The sequence below is a fragment of the Aplidium turbinatum genome, chromosome 2, assembly GCF_918807975.1.
Source record: "Aplidium turbinatum chromosome 2, kaAplTurb1.1, whole genome shotgun sequence".
NCBI lineage: Eukaryota > Metazoa > Chordata > Ascidiacea > Aplousobranchia > Polyclinidae > Aplidium > Aplidium turbinatum.
In genome coordinates, this window is record NC_137473.1 from 30,477,061 (window position 1) to 30,495,025 (window position 17,965).

The following is a 17,965-nucleotide window of genomic DNA, read 5'->3' on the forward strand; positions in this document are numbered from 1 at the left end:
AATAGGCTATGGGGTGGGAATGAAAAAGTAGAAGTGGAATTTTTAAACCACCCCTAGAAGTGGTTAAAACTACAATTTTTGATTTACAGTGGAGAAAATGCGGGGATTGATTAGCGGGCTATTTCTGCAATTGTTTACTTGTAATTCTATACCTTTGAACTCTAAGTTTTCTTCAGCATCCTTAGCAATGCCATAATGTCGTCCGGGTTCGTTTCTTCTTGTTTCAAATAATTTGCAAAATTATTAATTTTATTATCTGTATCTCAAATAATAGCCTACATGCTCTGTTTTACAGTTCAAGGCTTAGGCTATTTCGGATCATTCTTGCGAGTATTTGTATATCAAAGCCAAGTCCAACAAGAAATCCATGGATGTTATCTTTAACAAGATTCCTTGATATTTTGCACGTTCCCGAGAATCTCTTGTGTCGCTAATAGCCCCCTTTTTGAAAAATTCGAAAAGTGATGGGAAATCATTCCAAACGGCACTAACTGTGCGGAAACTCGAGGCTACCCATCAGGGGCGCCGGAACGATTTTTGACTGGGGGGGCAAGATTACGAAAAAAGGGCACTTTTGTTAACTAAAAAGCCAATTTTTTTTTCAAGTTTTGAGATAAAATATAGCGATAATGCTAATCTATCAGCTCACTATGTATTGAGTAATGGTAGCCTACAAGTGTCCGGTACACAAAGAAGGGCATCATGCTATGTTATAATGATGTAACCTACTGTCAATAAAGCAGCCTGGGGCCATGGCTGCTAAGTAGTGCTTGAATGACCACCGGTGCTACCTCCTCAATCGGCCAAGTTTGGCCGCCGGTCTATTCTAACCTATTATTTAATTTCGCAATAGAATGATCGTGGATTAACTGTTGAAAATAAGTAGTATCAAAAAGTGACGCAAAATTAGGACAGCGCGTCATAATCGCCACTGTTGCATTGTGCGAGAATATTTTTTATTGATGAAATATATCCATCTGCGATCACCAGCGCTGTAAGTCTTGTTTGTAATTGCCGACGTTTATTTTAACAAAGTCTTAATCCGAAGTGCTAATTTACATCGGCTGGCAATATTTTACAGCATGACGAACCGATAGTTCCAATTTATGGTTGCACAATACCACACCACAATGTCTGGAAATTAATCACGAAGCCATTTTGCTACACCATTTTTGCAACCTATCATCACAGCCGCGCCATCACATACAACACCAATCAAACAAGAAGATAAAAATGTTGTAGGCATGCCTTGCCATTTGATTTTAGGCAGCTCTTCAGGGAATCAAAGATGCCATTCGCCGTAAGAATAGCGAGCTCAACAAGGCAAATACATTCACAGGTTCGCTTCCGTCAAGACTGGTACGAAGATAGATTATCAGAGTGAATACCCGATTTAACGTGTTCGACTCATCAAGAAATATGGATATACTTTTACTGAACAGGGCAAAGCATAATAAGATTATAAAATATTTGAGCTTCCGGAACGCCGTTCCGGAGAAGTCAATTTTTTGATCGAGCTTCCGGAGCGGCGCTCCGGCTGAAATCCAGCCCTGGTTATTATTATTTGTATTTTGGTCCAGTACACATGATACCAGTACTACAGAGAAAAACATTAACATACTCGCAAATAACATTTGATATAAAGAGAATACAAAAATCACAAGGAACAGAGAAGATAAGACACAATCATAAATAGTTTTTGACACAACGAATGCACAACAATTATCCAACAACTAACAATACCGGATGCAACCTAGTTTGTACCCTGAAAAGATCGAGAAATAATTAAATAAAGCCGAAGCCAGAAGTTGCTGATCGCAGTTTCCGCAAACAAACTAAAACAATTAGGGATCCTTACCGGAAATTTTAAAATGTTTGCAGAAACTCCGATCAACCCTAACCCTTTTAAAACGTTTGCGGAAGCTGCGATCAGCGACTTCGGCAAACTCTTAGGATCATTGCTGGAAATTTTAAATTGTTTGCGAAAACTGCAGAAAAACAGTTCCATTTTTTCTCTTGATCTTTTCAGTTTGTTTGTTTGCGGAAACTCTGATCAGCGATTTCGGCTATTTTTAATTTTTTCTTCTCGATCTTTTCCTAACCCTATTAAAATGTTTGCTGAAACTGCGATCAGCGACTTCGGCAAACTCTTAGGATCATTACCGGAAATTTTAAAATGTTTGCGGAAAAACAGAAACTCCGATCAAGGACTTCGGCTTTGTGCTATTTTTTCTCTCAATCTTTTCAAGGTGCGAACTAGGTTGCACCCAACAATACCAACCAACAAGTAACAATTTTGTAATGGGTTGCTGTTAAATTATAATGTGAAATCAGTCAATAGCAATAGCATCTCATAAAATTAATTGGAGCTGGACCTGTTTATCAAACAACTATAGCCTATACCTCCAGCTCAGACTCAAGCTCCATCTGATTTTTACATACAGCTCAAGCTCTTTTTGAAAATGCAAAGCTCTGGGGCTCGCAGAGCTTTAATCAGAGGTATGTATCCGATTAAAGTGTAACTATGGTAAGTAGCCTAACGTTATACAATAGAAAAAATTAAATTGCTTACCTAAGTTTATTGAAGCTGCCAGAACTTTGGATAAATGTTGACTCAGAACCCAATCACAAAAATGAAGCCTAACTTAAACTTGGCATAAACATACAATGTACTGTAAAATACTGTTTTTAGAAATACAAGATTGCTTACGTTAAATCTGATTGGATGCAACCTAATTCGTACCCTGAACCATTCGTACCCTCATTTCGTACTACCCTGAAAAAAATTAAAAAAGCCAAAATAGCACACGGATCGAAGTTTCCGCTTAACACTACCCCTAACTTTAAAATTTTTGCGGAAACTCTGATTAGTGACTTCGGCTTTGTTGCAATTAGCGACTTTGGCTTTGTGCTATTTTTTCTGTCTTTGGTATGAATTAGGTTGCGCTCAATCTGATTAGCCATGATGAGTCAAATCAACTTTCTGTTAAGATCAAATATTCTCAAAAAGACACAGGTTGAACACAGCTCCACAGAAAGTGATGCATCTCGACAAGACACATACGGTAATTGCATGTCAAAACAATGGGCAGCAGCTGAGGGTTCACGTCTTTTAGGCGCAGACATTTAGGCGCCGGTCAAATAGGTGCACTGCGCGCACACTGTGGCGTCTGGATATTTAGGAACGGAGCACTGTGGCGCCCGTTCATTTAGGTGCTATTCCTAGTAAAGTGTGCAGATTGTATCAGCTTGACAGGTAGGGCAATGTTTTCGCACAAAATGTTACAGTGACCAGAAAAATGTGTTGTTTTTTTTTAATGCGCGTGTGGAGATGAGGTTCGAGACAACGCTCTACTACTCCTGATATCAGCACATCTCAACAGGACATTTGCTATGCATCCTGAACACAGGTCGCAACCAGATGGAACCTTACTTAATCTGTTATCTTTCGCAATTACTTCTATTCGGGATGGATTGGTCGTGTGGCGAGTTCGTATGAGACAACGCTCTACTACATGAATACATTTCTATAAGGCATATGAACCCTGACTACAACTTGCAAGCATAATGACGCGACTTTGCTCGCTATTAAACCTAGTCGGGGTTTGACGAAAAACTAAGTTACTCTTCACTCAAGCCTACCACCCGCTTGAATATAAGCTAAGCTATATTTTTACTGATGTTTAGTGTAGTTATTATTTGACTCACTAAAGTGAACTCAGTCATGTTCGGAAACTTGAATAACTTATCGACAAAGCTTTCGCTGACGCAAACCTGGACTAACAACAAATATATAAATGCTAAACATGCGCTTTAAAATACAATAAAATACAATATATTTTTGTGTTCAATATAACATTTTGTGTGAAAAACATTGCAGGTTTAAGCAGCTTCACGCACAGAAGCCATAACATATTTTTCTGTTCAGTACCGGTACAATATTCTGTTTGTAAAGCATTGCCCTACCTGCCAGGCTGATACAATCCGCAGACTTTACTAGGAATAGCACCTAAATGGACGGGCGCCACACTGCTCAGCACCTAAACATCCAGACGCCACAGTGTCCACACCTATTTGACCGGCGCCTAACTGTCTGCGCCTAAAAGACTTGCTCCAGCGCAGCTGACCTGACAATTGACATGTTCCTTTGTTACGGTACTTTTCACTTGTCTTGAATTGAATTAATCAATCAATCAACTACAGAATGAAAAAATGAAAGGAAAAATATATGCATATTGGACAATGGACGGTAATATTTTCTATTCAAAAAGTGAAGATAAAAGCAAAAGGTATTCCTTGTTGCCTTTTCAAATCCTTGCTCTCAATTAACTTTAATACTGTATACATTCTACATTTAATCTTCATTTAACTACGTACTGTTTTAACATTTAAATGGTGGTACAAGTTTTGATGAAACTGCCTTGACCAGTCCTGTTGAAGGTACTATGGTATGCCGTTAAAGTACCCATGCATAGGCGCCGACTTTTCAAAAAACCTTGGGGGGGCGAGAAAGGTGATGACGTCATAACGAGAACGCTATTTTACTCAATTAAAATAGCGTTTGATTAAGCTTACTGTCTTGTTTATATTGACACCTAGATCGCAAACCGAATTTATTAGAATCGCTGCTTGAAACGATTAGTTTTACTTTTACGCATGCAGTATGCCTAGTCGCAAAAATTTTGATATTGTTAGCTCATAATTAGAACAGTTGGAAAACAAGCCGATTCATTTCCTTTTCGTGCGAGTGAATAACGATCAAGACAGTGAAGCTATCGAAATAAAACGCAAAAAAATCATAATCTCAAGCAGAGTGGAAACCCGCTATCAGTTTTATTACCTCGTTTCGCTCGTTTTGCTAATTACTTACCTTCAAAGCGTTAACAACAGCGAAGTGTTTTCTCTTTTGTTTTTTATCTAAAGTCTTAATAAGTTAGTCTTTTATCGTGTCGCGGTACTCCCCTCCATGGAACCCAAATAATAATGTGTTTTGTGCATCACTGGGCAGATATGCTCGTAGTAGCACGTGATTGGTCCTCTTTTCCACAGTTCTGGAATGTGACGTTAGATTTAGTGAGAGCGCAGTGTTTGTTTCTTCGTTATGAGAGATGCGCTCCTCTCTTGTAAGAAGCCATTTTTATTTCTGAAACTTGAAAACGAAAGTTAGTTCGTTTTGGACGTCTGCTTAACGGTCGCTTACAAGGATGCCAGACCTTGGTTTTTCCACCTAGATCTGGGTTTTTTTGACCAAATCTGGGTTTTAAGTTTTTTTATTTCAAATTTAGGTAAATCTAGGTTTTTTTGGTTTTTAACTTTGTACAGAGCTTGCACGGTATTAAGGCACTGGGATCTTCGATAAATGGTCCCCACTGCAACACAAAAATGATAAGGTAGCCTACTGGTAATGTTTTTTTGCATCAGCTACTGCAGTCAGTGAGGTACAGGATGCTAAAGAAATGGTCCAACTTTATGAAAATGTGGATGACTAAAAATTGGAGTAGTACAACTATTTGTGTGACTGAACATTTACTTATTGTGAATTTGAGTTATTCTTTTCAACATTATGTTCAAATGAAAAAGGCTAAGCAGGGTTTATTGCTAAGAACCAAGTTATCGTAGTTGTACACCAAGCAGTAAGCAGGCATGATGATTCTCCTCAGCCGCAGTCTACAACTCACACAGCAAAAAGTTTAGTTCAAAAGTCAAAACTAACCTTATTGGTTTTGTCTAGTCAATTTTAGAAATTTTGGTTAAACACGCACTGAACCTTGCTAGCTAGACGCTTTACCATAAAGGTAATTTTGAACCAAAATCTTTGCTGTGAGCCCATATAGGCCTACCAAGCTCTTGTTTTTGTATATAGTTATATTACATATATATTAACTACCATACCAACATAAGCATGTATATATATTGTATAATTATATATATATACCGTAGGCTACGTGTTACTATTTGTAGCTTTCTGAGGCTTCTGTGTAATGATTTAAAAATGGTGCTGAAAGCGCACGCAGGTTTTTTTAACCGCTTTACTACATATTTTCTGGACCTGGGTTTTTTTTGCCTCATCTGGGTTTTTTTTAGCGCACAATCTAAGTTTATTGGAAATTTGTCGCTGGCATCCTTGGTCGCTTATTACAGTCAAGCACTGGATATATGTTTAAATGCATAATCGATTTATTTCGGATCTTGTATCAAAGTAATGATTATATATTGGAGATACAACCCTCAACCTTTGGATGTACAGTAACGTGGAATAAACTACTGGACGCAGTGAACACGGTAATAAGTAGGCTACACAGTTATTGTTATACAATTACACGGTCGCGTCGCCGAAGCGACTTCCATCACAGTTGCTTCGTAGACCGTGTGGCGCTTAGCAAGGGGCTAAGCTGGTGACCCCAACCCATCCATACGCGGAAAGGCGACATTGGTGACCCCGACGTGATTGGATTTGGAACGTTGCAACAATTTTTTATGTAACTTAACTTGGCCTAATTCAACCAACATGGAGTTTATTGTTATTGTAGTGTCACTTTTGGCTATTGTGACGTCATTTTTAATACCTTACTGTATTTCGTAGTGCATAGCATTAATACTAAGGCAAATAATAACGCCACAGAGGCTTTTCACACTGCTGCACAAAATATTATGAACTTGTCGGCAAACGTACCAGTATCAAAAAAACTTAAATTACCTGTGTTTACTCATAGCAATGTGCAATTATGGTTATCATTGTGTGAATCTGCGTTCATGCAGCACCCTGACATGAGCTCACGTGATAAGTTCGATTGCATCGTACAAAAATTTGATCCTAAGCAATTGGCTGATATGACAGAAATTTTGGATAATTGTGTACATTGTGATTTACCGTATGAAAATTTTAAAACTTTGATCACTGCCGAGAATATGAAGTCTTCTACGGAGAGACTTCACGAGTTCTTACATGGTAACAAAGATCGAGGCCTTAAGCCGACCGAGCTCTTAAAGCGTTTACGTCAGTTAGTTGCTATAAACGGTCGTGTTCCTGAGAATTTTTTTCCTCTCCTTCGCATAGTTTTTCTTGACCGTCTTCCTCCTGGAGTGCGACAACTTTTAACCATCTGTAAGGGTGACGATCTTCAAACGCTCGCCGAACGAGCAGATGACATCATTGCTGCGGGAGAGCCATCTAATTCTGCTCCCACGCAAGATACCAATAAACAGCCAGAAATTAACTTCCACTTGGAGAACCGCATTTCTTCACTCGCGGACCGCCTGGAGGAGCTCCAAACCTCCATTACTGCTTCTTCTGACTCTCGTTCATGTACAACCTCGATGTCTACACTGAGCTCGCCTGCGAATTTTAGGCGCTCGGAGCCGAGTACCTCTACTCCGAAAATTACGGACTCCACCGACTTCAAACCCAAACCGAGGTCCAATGACTCAAGGCGTGTTTTATGCTATTACCACCTCACATATGGTAATAAGGCACATCGCTGTGAAAAACCTTGCTCTTGGGTCCCAAGAGGCAAGCCAAAAAACGAATAACGCCGAGGGATGGACGAGTGGGCAGCCTCGGCTCCGCAGGACCTACGACACATTCCGCTCTTTTCATGATTCTTGACACTCTTACTGACATTAACTTTTGTGTTGATACAGGATCGACCTTTTCGTTGTTGCCGCGTTGTTATACCGACGTTTCCGAACCGCAATCCAGTCTACGCGCAGCTAATCACACTGCGGTTAACATTTTTGGCAAAAGACCATTGACTTTGTCGCTTGGTTTTGACCGCACATTTGAGTGGACGTTCCGCGTTGCAGACGTAGATTTTCCCATTCTTGGACTGGATTTCTTACGCCATTTTTGTTTAACACCTGACGTTGTTAACGGCCGTCTCCTACAGACGACCCCAGCCGATCCCTGTGTATCGAGTACTGACTTTGCTCCTGATACGGATTTGTCTACTTCACCTACTGATGCTTCTGAAGTTCAACTCTATTCTGATGCCTGTTCACCTTCTGCGAGCACGGCACAGATTCCTGCTGAACTAGCTTTCCTAGAGGAAGAGTTTCCTTCTGTTTTTGAGCTGGAGAACTTCAACCGTCCAGTTCGCCACACAACGGAACACTATATTCCTACCAATGGTCCACCTGTGTGCCAACGGGCACGACGACTATCTCCAGAAAATCTGGAGGGTCTCCGCAAGGAACTGCAGACGCTCCTTGACTTGGACATTATAGAACCGGCGAACTCTCCATACGGTACACCAGTACACCTTGTACCCAAGCCAAATGGGCGGTACAGAATCACGGGTGATTTTCGCTTGCTCAACAAACAAACCACGAAAGACTCCTACCGCATACCCTATCTTCACGACTTTGTAGACCACCTCTCTGGATCCACTATCTTCTCCAGCCTGGATCTCGTGAAGAGCTACCACCAGATACCCATAGCAAAACAGGATCGTCACAAGACGACCCTTGTGACTCCAATGGGGAGTTACAACTTCAAACGTACAGCTATGGGTCTCTCGGGTGCCGCACAGACGTTTCAGCGCTTCATGGATGAAGTGCTGCGGGGTCTTCCCTATGTCTATTGTTACATTGACGACGTCCTCGTCCATTCTCGAGACTTAGAGGAGCACAAACGCCACCTATCTCAGGTGTTCAAACGCCTTGACCACTACGGTCTCATCCTCAACAAGGAAAAATGTTCCTTTGCGGTACCTGAACTGAAGTTCCTAGGACACCAGCTCGACTCGAGCGGCATACGGCCGCTTCCTGGCAAAGTCTCAGCTATCCTGAACTTTCCTCTACCCACCACCGTAAGACAATTACGATGTTTCCTGGGTATGCTCAACTTCTACCGCATGTTCATACCACACTGTGCGGAAATCCTTCAACCTCTGTACACTTCCTTACCGCCTGGTAAGTCGTCAAAGAAACCTCTGATCTGGACTGACATCATGAAGCATGCTTTTGAGACTGCGAAACAGAGCCTCGCGAAAGTCACGTTACTCTCTCACCCCGTTCATGGTGCTCCCATCCAACTAGTCACAGACGCGTCAGATACTGCCGCTGGCGCTGTTGTTCAACAACTCATCGATGGCGAAGCCAAGCCGCTCATGTTTTTTTCTCGTTTCTTTAATACAGCTCAACAGAAGTATAGTGTCTTTGACAGGGAGCTTACAGCCATGTACCTCGCCGTCCGACATTTCTCCTACTTCCTTGAGTCACGTGATTTCACAATCTTTACAGATCACCGTCCGCTAGCTGCAGCTTTCAGCGCAACGATGGCGAAAGCCACAGCACGACAGTTACGTTACTTGGCCTACGTCAGTGAGTTCTCCACTGATGTTCGCTACTTAAAGGGTAGTGAAAACTTGGTCGCAGACTGTCTCAGTCGCGCTGCAGTCAATGCCATTTATGAAGATGGTATCAACTTCGACTTTTGTGACCTGGCCATTGCTCAACACGATGACACCTCCTTAGCTGACTTTCGTATGAGTCCTACCTCTCTTACGTTGGAAAAACGACTCCTACCTGAACACGGCATCTCCATCGAGGGGGATACCTCAACTGGACGCTTTAGAGTCCTGTTGCCGACGACGTATCGCCAAACAGTTTTTGACAAACTGCACAACCTCAACCACGGAGGAATCAAATCAACACAACGCCTTATTGCTCAACGCTACGTTTGGCCTGATATGAAGGCTGACATTAAAGCTTGGGTTAAGACATGTGTCTCTTGTCAACGCGCCAAAATTCAACGGCACGCCTCGGCGCCTCTAACTCATTTTCCTACTCCTGACAAACGTTTTGCGAATGTCCATGTTGATATCGTTGGAGAACTACCTGAGTCCAGCGGATATTCGTATCTCCTTACCGTTATTGACCGCCACACGCGTTGGGTCGAAGCCCTACCGTTGACCAGCATTACTGCACGTGCATGTGCTGATGCCTTTCTCTGGGGTTGGGTATCACGCTTTGGCGCACCTGTCACCATGGTCACTGACCGTGGTCGACAATTCACCTCTCTCCTGTGGAAAGAGCTATGCCAATACCTTGGGTGTGATCATCGTACAACTACTGCTTACCACCCTGCTTGCAACGGATTAGTTGAAAGGGTGCATCGCACACTCAAAACTGCCATCAGAGCTCAATCCAACCCAAACAACTGGTTCTCCCACCTCGGATTGGCACTCCTGGGCACTCGTGCAGTGATAAAGGAAGATCTTGGTTTTTCTTCTGCTGAAGCCACACTTGGCACCACCCTTCGTTTACCAGGTGATTTTTTTGCAGACCCCGTTGTAGGTCCTGTCAATTCCCACTACGTGCGTCAGTTACGTGATATTTGTCAACAATTTTCCTTACATACGCCCGCGTCATGGCAAACGCTCTGTTTATATGGACGCTGACCTTGACACATGCTCACACGTTTTTATACGACATGATGCAGTGAAGGGACCGTTACGTCCACCTTACGACGGGCCTTACCGTGTAATCGATCGTTGTGATAAGTACTTTACCGTTGACATCGCTGGTCGCACTGATACAGTTACCATTGACAGATTAAAACCTGCTTATATGGACACTTCCCCTGATGAGGATTTTTCAAGTCATGCCGAAACGTCACTGCCGTTTCGAGACGATACGTTCTTAACTTCTTCGACTTCTTCTATGCAGTACGTTCGTTTCCAGGATGATCCTAGGGTTTCCGATGAGCTCCCAGTCTCATCGACCGCTTCACACTACGTGACACGTACCGGCAGAGAAGTCAGGTTACCTACTCGTTTCCGGAAGTGATGAACCCTTGCCTTTACCGTACCTTTCTGCTGTACACAGTTCCTTTTTTTACCTTACCTTGAGTCTAGGGATTCTGTGTTCGTGTCCCTTCGTTTCTCTGGTGAGTCTTGAACATCTTTGAGTATGAGTGTGATTCAAAATTTTTGACTTACTTTAGACACCTTCCTTATGAAGGACTCTTACTGCCTTGTATATACTTTGTAGATATTCACCTCCAACACTGCTGTAGACTGGGTGACACAACTTTGAAAGATCAGAAGAAATCTAAGGACTGATTGGACAATTACGGACATTATGTCATCGCGAGCAGGGATACTCTGCATGTCGATCGCTCACGCGATACTGCGGCCGTTCCGCGGGATTTTTATCACATCCGGATTGCTACTCGGAATGACCGTCATGCTAGAAGAACAACGATCATTCTTCTCCGCCTGCTTCATGCCGTAACAACGACCATCAGCCGATTCACCCAGAACTACCAATATTTTTGTCATTTCGTTTTGTATTCTTGTCGTGTGTTCGCATAACTTCGTACCCACTTAGAGGGGGAGCTATGTCGCGGTACTCCCCTCCATGGAACCCAAATAATAATGTGTTTTGTGCATCACTGGGCAGACATGCTCGTAGTAGCACGTGATTGGTCCTCTTTTCCACAGTTCTGGAATGTGACGTTAGATTTAGTGAGAGCGCAGTGTTTGTTTCTTCGTTATGAGAGATGCGCTCCTCTCTTGTAAGAAGCCATTTTTATTTCTGAAACTTGAAAACGAAAGTTAGTTCGTTTTGGACGTCTGCTTAACGGTCGCTTATTACAGTCAAGCACTGGATATATGTTTAAATGCATAATCGATTTATTTCGGATCTTGTATCAAAGTAATGATTATATATTGGAGATACAACCCTCAACCTTTGGATGTACAGTAACGTGGAATAAACTACTGGACGCAGTGAACAGTGAACACGGTAATAAGTAGGCTACACAGTTATTGTTATACAGTTACACGGTCGCGTCGCCGAAGCGACTTCCATCACAGTTGCTTCGTAGACCGTGTGGCGCTTAGCAAGGGGCTAAGCTGGTGACCCCAACCCATCCATACGCGGAAAGGCGACAATCGAATGACCGCGTATACTCGAGATGTTAGCAAGTGATTTTTACCTCAAAGACAGGTTGGTTCAACTTATACACGGGACTAGCTGTTGCCTCCAGCTCTGCAGTTTACAAAATGAACGCATTTTTGCTGCAGAAAAATCATTGCGGACGTAGATTACGGAGTAAAAGGTCGAAGTAAAAGTTTTGAATACCTGTATTGGCAGTGGTTCAAACTTAATTTTCATATTCAATGATTTCTTGTCAATTCTAAACTTTATGCACTTGTTGAGCATTGAGCAATATATGCAAAGCTCACGAGACAAAACAGAAGAAAGAGCTGTTTGAAAAGATCAATTTTTTTATTATTGCGTGTAGGATATACAGTAATTGTTCTTATTACGTAACATTCCATGATCGTTGAAGTCGATGTCTAACCTTAGCGACCGCATAAAACAATGATGTCAGGTTGGCTAGGTGATAATAGCGGTAAGAGACGACGTTAATGCAGGCAATATCTGCGACCAAGACCGTAAAACACCTTTTCTTTTATCGGTTTTCGATTTAATTCTCACACATTGTGAACAAAAAAATGCGTTCTGTTAAATCATAATTGATCTCACAGCGGGAAGACCTCGTTGAAAATAGCGTGTCTAATTTAGCTGGTTTACTTGATATTGCCCACAGACCAATAGAGTACGCGGACGAGAAAGCTTTTTCTATCGTAAGAGAGAAGTGACATTAGTAGTCTCGTTCCATCGCTCGTCTTTATCTAGCGCGCAATCGCAAGAAAAGCAAGTCTTTCGCAAGGTTCTTTACGCAGCGTTAGCTATGTTTTTGCTTTGGAATGAATATTGATTGGTTTTTGTCATTAGTTGACCTGTTTGATTTAGACAGGCTTAAGGCTTGGAAAGCGAGTTTTAAATAAGTCTTCAAAAGACCTTTGTTTTAAATCGCTAAACAAGTACAGTAGGATAGGCTACGGTATTTTGCAACGTAAAAAGTTTAGATAACATTGTGAAATAAAGACAGGCAAGACACAACAATACAGCAGGGTTGAGCATTATTGCAATGTATTTTACATATTTACAAATAGTTTTAACAATCAAACTGTAAAATATATTGTTATAATATAGTGATAATGCTCAACCCTGTTGTATTGTTGTGTCTTGCCTGTCTTTGGTAGGCTACAAGAACGCAAACTCTCTCCCGAAACTGTATTGTGCCATAACGTGAACAAAAGACATTCAATTCAGTTGGTTTTGCTATAGAAGCATGGCAGCTAGCATGGTCTTCGGATAGGTTTTCTGTGTCTTAATGTTTTACCTGGAGTAGCCTGGTCAGGCAGTATTTATTGTATAAAGAGTTTCAGTTATTTTTAAGGTTGACTTGTTTCAGGGGGTGCAGCAGGTGCATTCTGGTGAATTTTTTGGCTAATACGATGGTAACAATGTGATTTGAAGTAGCCCGCCTGTCTACTGAACGGAAAGTTTGACTGTGGGCCTGGCCTATAGCTAGGGTAGGCATGCCCGAGTTATATGCCAGGAAAAATGTCACATGTTGAAGTAAAGAATTACTTTGAAACATTTTTTTTAAATATGCAGAGATTCTTATTAACCACTGCGCGTCGGCGTTTTCGCTAACCTACGCAGCGGCGTTTTTTTTGCGAAAATCTTTGCCGGCTTTTGGGCTGTACCAAGGTCTTGTAAACCGATATAAAACTAGTTCAAATGGCAGATATTGTTCTTCAAACAGTAAATCAGCCTCTTTTACATAGATTCAACGTATTCAGGCCTTCAATCAACGTAAAATGACTTGTTTAAAACCAGTTGTGAACAAACAAGCTTTCTTCAATTTTGAGACTCCTCAAAAGCATGTGAACTCATGTGAAACGATTTCCGCTAGGTAATCTAGCCGGCGTGGAGTAATCAGCATTTTTTACATGGATTCAACGTGTCCAGGCCTTGAATCAATGTGAAAAAGCTCATTGAATGTGAATAGCCAGTTTGAACAGACTTTTCTCGAAACTGCTTGTAAGCAGACCTGCTTTTCGCTGAGAAAACAGAATCAAAAGGATGATTTATTGAAGCCAAACTATTTCTGAAATAGATAACAGAAGCTTCAGGGAATTCACCAAATCATACAAGCTGTATACGACCAATAACGCTGTTCCAACGTTAAGCAACAAAAAGTTGCGTCGTGCTTACCGTACTGAAAACGCGCCGCGTCGATCAGCGCTTGCGGGGGCAAAGTGGTTGATATAAGCATTGAAATGAAAGAGAAATAAATTGCCAGCGATAATGCTACGATACACATAGAAGCATACAAACTGGTATGGTAACCTAGTGGCAAGGGCGGACTGGAACTTCAAATTGGCCCTGCACTTAAAAGAAAAACCGGGCCAAATAATTTTATCGGCCAACATTGCGAAAGCAACGGCCCACAATTGTGATTAAGCGGCACATTTTGGCCAATAAGCACCCATTTCAGTATTTTACTAATTGGATGTCATTTTACTCATTGGTGGCATCCAGTTTAGATTAGGTGCTCCGACACAACTGATAGGATTAAGTTTTTCTATGTGACTTTCAGGGTCTGAAAGACACATGAACAATTTTACATATAATAATTAGTAGTATGTACATTTTATTTCTTTCAGGCTAATACTTTACTGCAAGTAAAATTTCATATTCTACTTTGAAAACAATACCTCCCTTCTGAGACTATGGGGTTCAAATGCAAAGATGCAGCATTACGATAAAGTTGGGTTAAAGCTATTCCTCGTAAGGATTGGATTGTGTCAGATACACATAAAGTGTGTGCAAAACATTTTCACGAAGAGGATTTTATACAGGTTTCTTCAGATATTCGCAAGAATAGACGTCTTGCCAGAGACACGCAAGAGTTAAAGCGCTTACGCTACGCATAAAATCCACTGCTGTTCCAAAAGTATTTCCAGAATTGCCAGGATACCTTTCGAAACAATCTTCTTCAGCCCGTGCTACTTTTGCTAGTACTGCGTCAGCAAGGCGATATGTGGAAAATGAAAGAATCCAGCAGCAAAATCAGCGCTTGCTTCAGCAAGACGTTTTTGATAACTTTGCATCACTTACAGCCAAACTGAAAGATGCGCATCTTCATCTACCTTCTGGATTTGTAACTGTTTTTAAAGAAACCACAGTTGTCTTTCATTATGTAAAATATGCTGAGGATTTTGCAAGTGCCCCCCAGCTGCTTGGATCTGTTATAGTGACTGAGAGCTTGAAAGTTACTGCATTTGTTTCTTTGGCTGTATAGTGCCACCACATTTGTATAAGCATTTGCTGCAGTCTCAATCATTGAAAACTATCTCTGAATTGGCAAATATTCTAGCTTTCTGCAAATCTATTATGGATGAACAAGATTCTAAAAATACCAGCAATCGTATAAATTTTGTCAGCATTGCTGTATCTGCATTACAAAACTATCTATCAGCGGAGACACTGCCTGACTGCGGAGATGATGGCCATTCAGATGCATCACTAATTCTGTTTATATGTGAACAGCTTAACCTGCTTCTAGTTGCAAAACAAGGACGCCGTTACTCCAGCAACTTAACCCTTTGAGGTACAGTGGCACGCATGTGTGCCACAAAATTAACTGTGATTTTATGTTAGAAAATCGTTATATTTTGAAACGATTTTTATGCTGGAAACTCTGTATACATCAAACTTTAATTTGAAACTAATAGTTGGAAACTCTGAATTAATTTCTTCAGACAAGCCTTAAACTTGTTTTGCCTATTTTAGCTATTGCTTCAGAGGCATGTTTGGAACTTATTTTTATTAGTTTATAATTCTTAATTCATCATAGTATTTATTTAGAGTACACTTTAGAGTGTCTAGGACACCATTTTACCATTACCTAAGATAAAAACTAAGGTTTACTGGTTGTGAGGCTAACTATTTATGTGTGGCACACATATGTGCCATTGTACTTCAAGGGTAAAAATTGCTACACAAGTTTATGTGAACCTTTGTGAGAAAGTCTGGTAATGTTTGCAATGTGTGAAGAAAATCTGTTTAGTATAGTAATTCAAAATGAAAACATATTGCAAAGTAACCTGATATTGAGCTTATTTTCATGTTTTATTAGTGCAAACTAAGTATTTTCAAAATAATAATATGGCTAAAAGGCAAAAAGTTTTCCATTTGAGTGAAGTCGCTGTCAATCGTGTGTTATTTGCGGACTGCAGGATGCCCTTTCCAAAAGAAATGTTTTCAGTACTGGCACAGTGAGATCCAATAGGAAGCATTTGCCAAAATCACAAGTCCTTGCTGACAAGAGCATGAAGAGAGGGGATGTTGCTTGTTTTCAAGCTGAAAATCTTGTATACTTTGTCAAGTGGATGGACAACAAAGCCATCAACTTTGTATCAAACTTTTTGACAGCTTTTCCATTGTGTGAAGTGAAAAGAAGAAAGAAGGAATCAAGCTCCAAACAATCTGTTGCCTGTCCAGATGTTGTGAAGCAATTAGCATTACAACCAGCACATGGGTGGCGTAGATATAATGCATAAAAAAAAAGTGACAAATCAATTTGATCACAAGTCTAGAATCAAATACTACTTGCGAATTGTACTTGACCTAATGGACATTGCTGTAAATAATGCATTTGTTATTTACAACAAACTATGTGATGAAAATCCTGATATGAGCAACTTTGACTATAAAACATTTTGACGACTTGTTGCGAGGAGTATGATTGGAACATTCACAAACAGGAAACGAGCAGTCGCATCATCAGCTATCATGACCTCCAAAAGAAGTCTCTCCATGGCATCAGTTGATATGAAACATACAATGGAAAAAATGGAAGACAGAAAGCAATGCAAGTTGTGCACTAGGCCTACCCGGAAAACACACAATCGGACCAACAACCAATGTTTGGAATGTTGTAATCATCTATGCCATGTGAAAGACAGAGACTGTTCATTTTCAATGCATACCACAAATCTTTGTAGTACAGTATGCATGTTGTATGATGTGATTTTAAAACCAATGAACAGTTTTTATCAATATCTCGGGAATTGCATCCTAAATTCATCATCATTTTACATTGATTCAGGTGGCTATAGATCCTCTAATGATTTGTACACTTTATTTCAATCTGCAGTGATTGTTTTTACCTCAGAATACTGTATTTGCTGTGTCCATTCTCTTACTTTATGTTAGTGAACCAGATGGTTCAAGGTCTTGAAGTCAGTTTCCTAGGTCTCTACAATGCATGGGAATAATATTTGCATAGAACTTGAAGGTTGCTTAATTTTTAATCAGTCAAATGTTGTGTTGAGTGTTCTTGCTAGTTTCCAGAATTCTACTTTGCGGATTTCATTTGGATTCCACAGTTTTTATCTGTGTTTTCAGTGTCTTTGTGGTGCGTTGTTTGTCTATTTCATTGTTTGTGATTAAAGCAATGTGATCTGCAAAACCTTGCATTGGTTATCAGGCTGCTGTTGAAAACCGTATAACAATTCTACCGTTTCTATTGCCATTTTGGCAACACAGGCTGGTGCTAAGAAAATAGACAAAATCCTTACCCTTGAGGCACAATGGCACACATACGTGCCATACATTATTTCTCTTACTACACATAATTTTTTTTAAATTTCTTCAAAAGTCCTCTTAAACAACACCACTAACCATAATAAAACAATGGTTGACTGAAAATTTATTTCCAGTACCTTATGTGCGTCAAAGGGTTAATAACTGTGTCTTACTTGTGGCAGCTGACGAGCACTTCTTTGTACAAGATATTAAAGAAGTTTTTTATTTTGCCTTCTATAAGACGACTTCAACAGCTCTCTGTTTCAAACACTGTGAATGGTGGACAAATTGATGTGCAGTACATAAAGCAGCGCACTGCTTCCCTACGGAACGAAGAGCGAATTGTCACTTTGATGATAGATGAGGTTTATACAGCGCAAAGAATAGAGTACATTAATGGAGCCTTTGTTGGAAAAGATGGGACTCCTGCAAAGACGAAAGATGGGACTCCTGCAAAGACGGTTCTCACATTTATGGTGCAGTCAACATGTGGAAAATATAAGGATGT

At 40.7% G+C, this 17,965-nt stretch overlaps 1 protein-coding gene across 1 annotated transcript in view; it reads right to left on the reverse strand.

Annotated features, from left to right (window-relative positions):
- Positions 1 to 2,674, reverse strand: part of LOC145765257 (LIM and senescent cell antigen-like-containing domain protein 1) — a 50,616-nt gene extending 47,942 nt beyond the window's left edge. The window contains exon 1 of the mRNA XM_082577051.1: positions 2,573 to 2,674. The gene's annotated coding sequence lies outside the window, so the exon portion shown is untranslated. The remainder of the gene's footprint in view (positions 1 to 2,572) is intronic.
- Between the last annotated feature and the right edge of the window lie 15,291 nt (positions 2,675 to 17,965).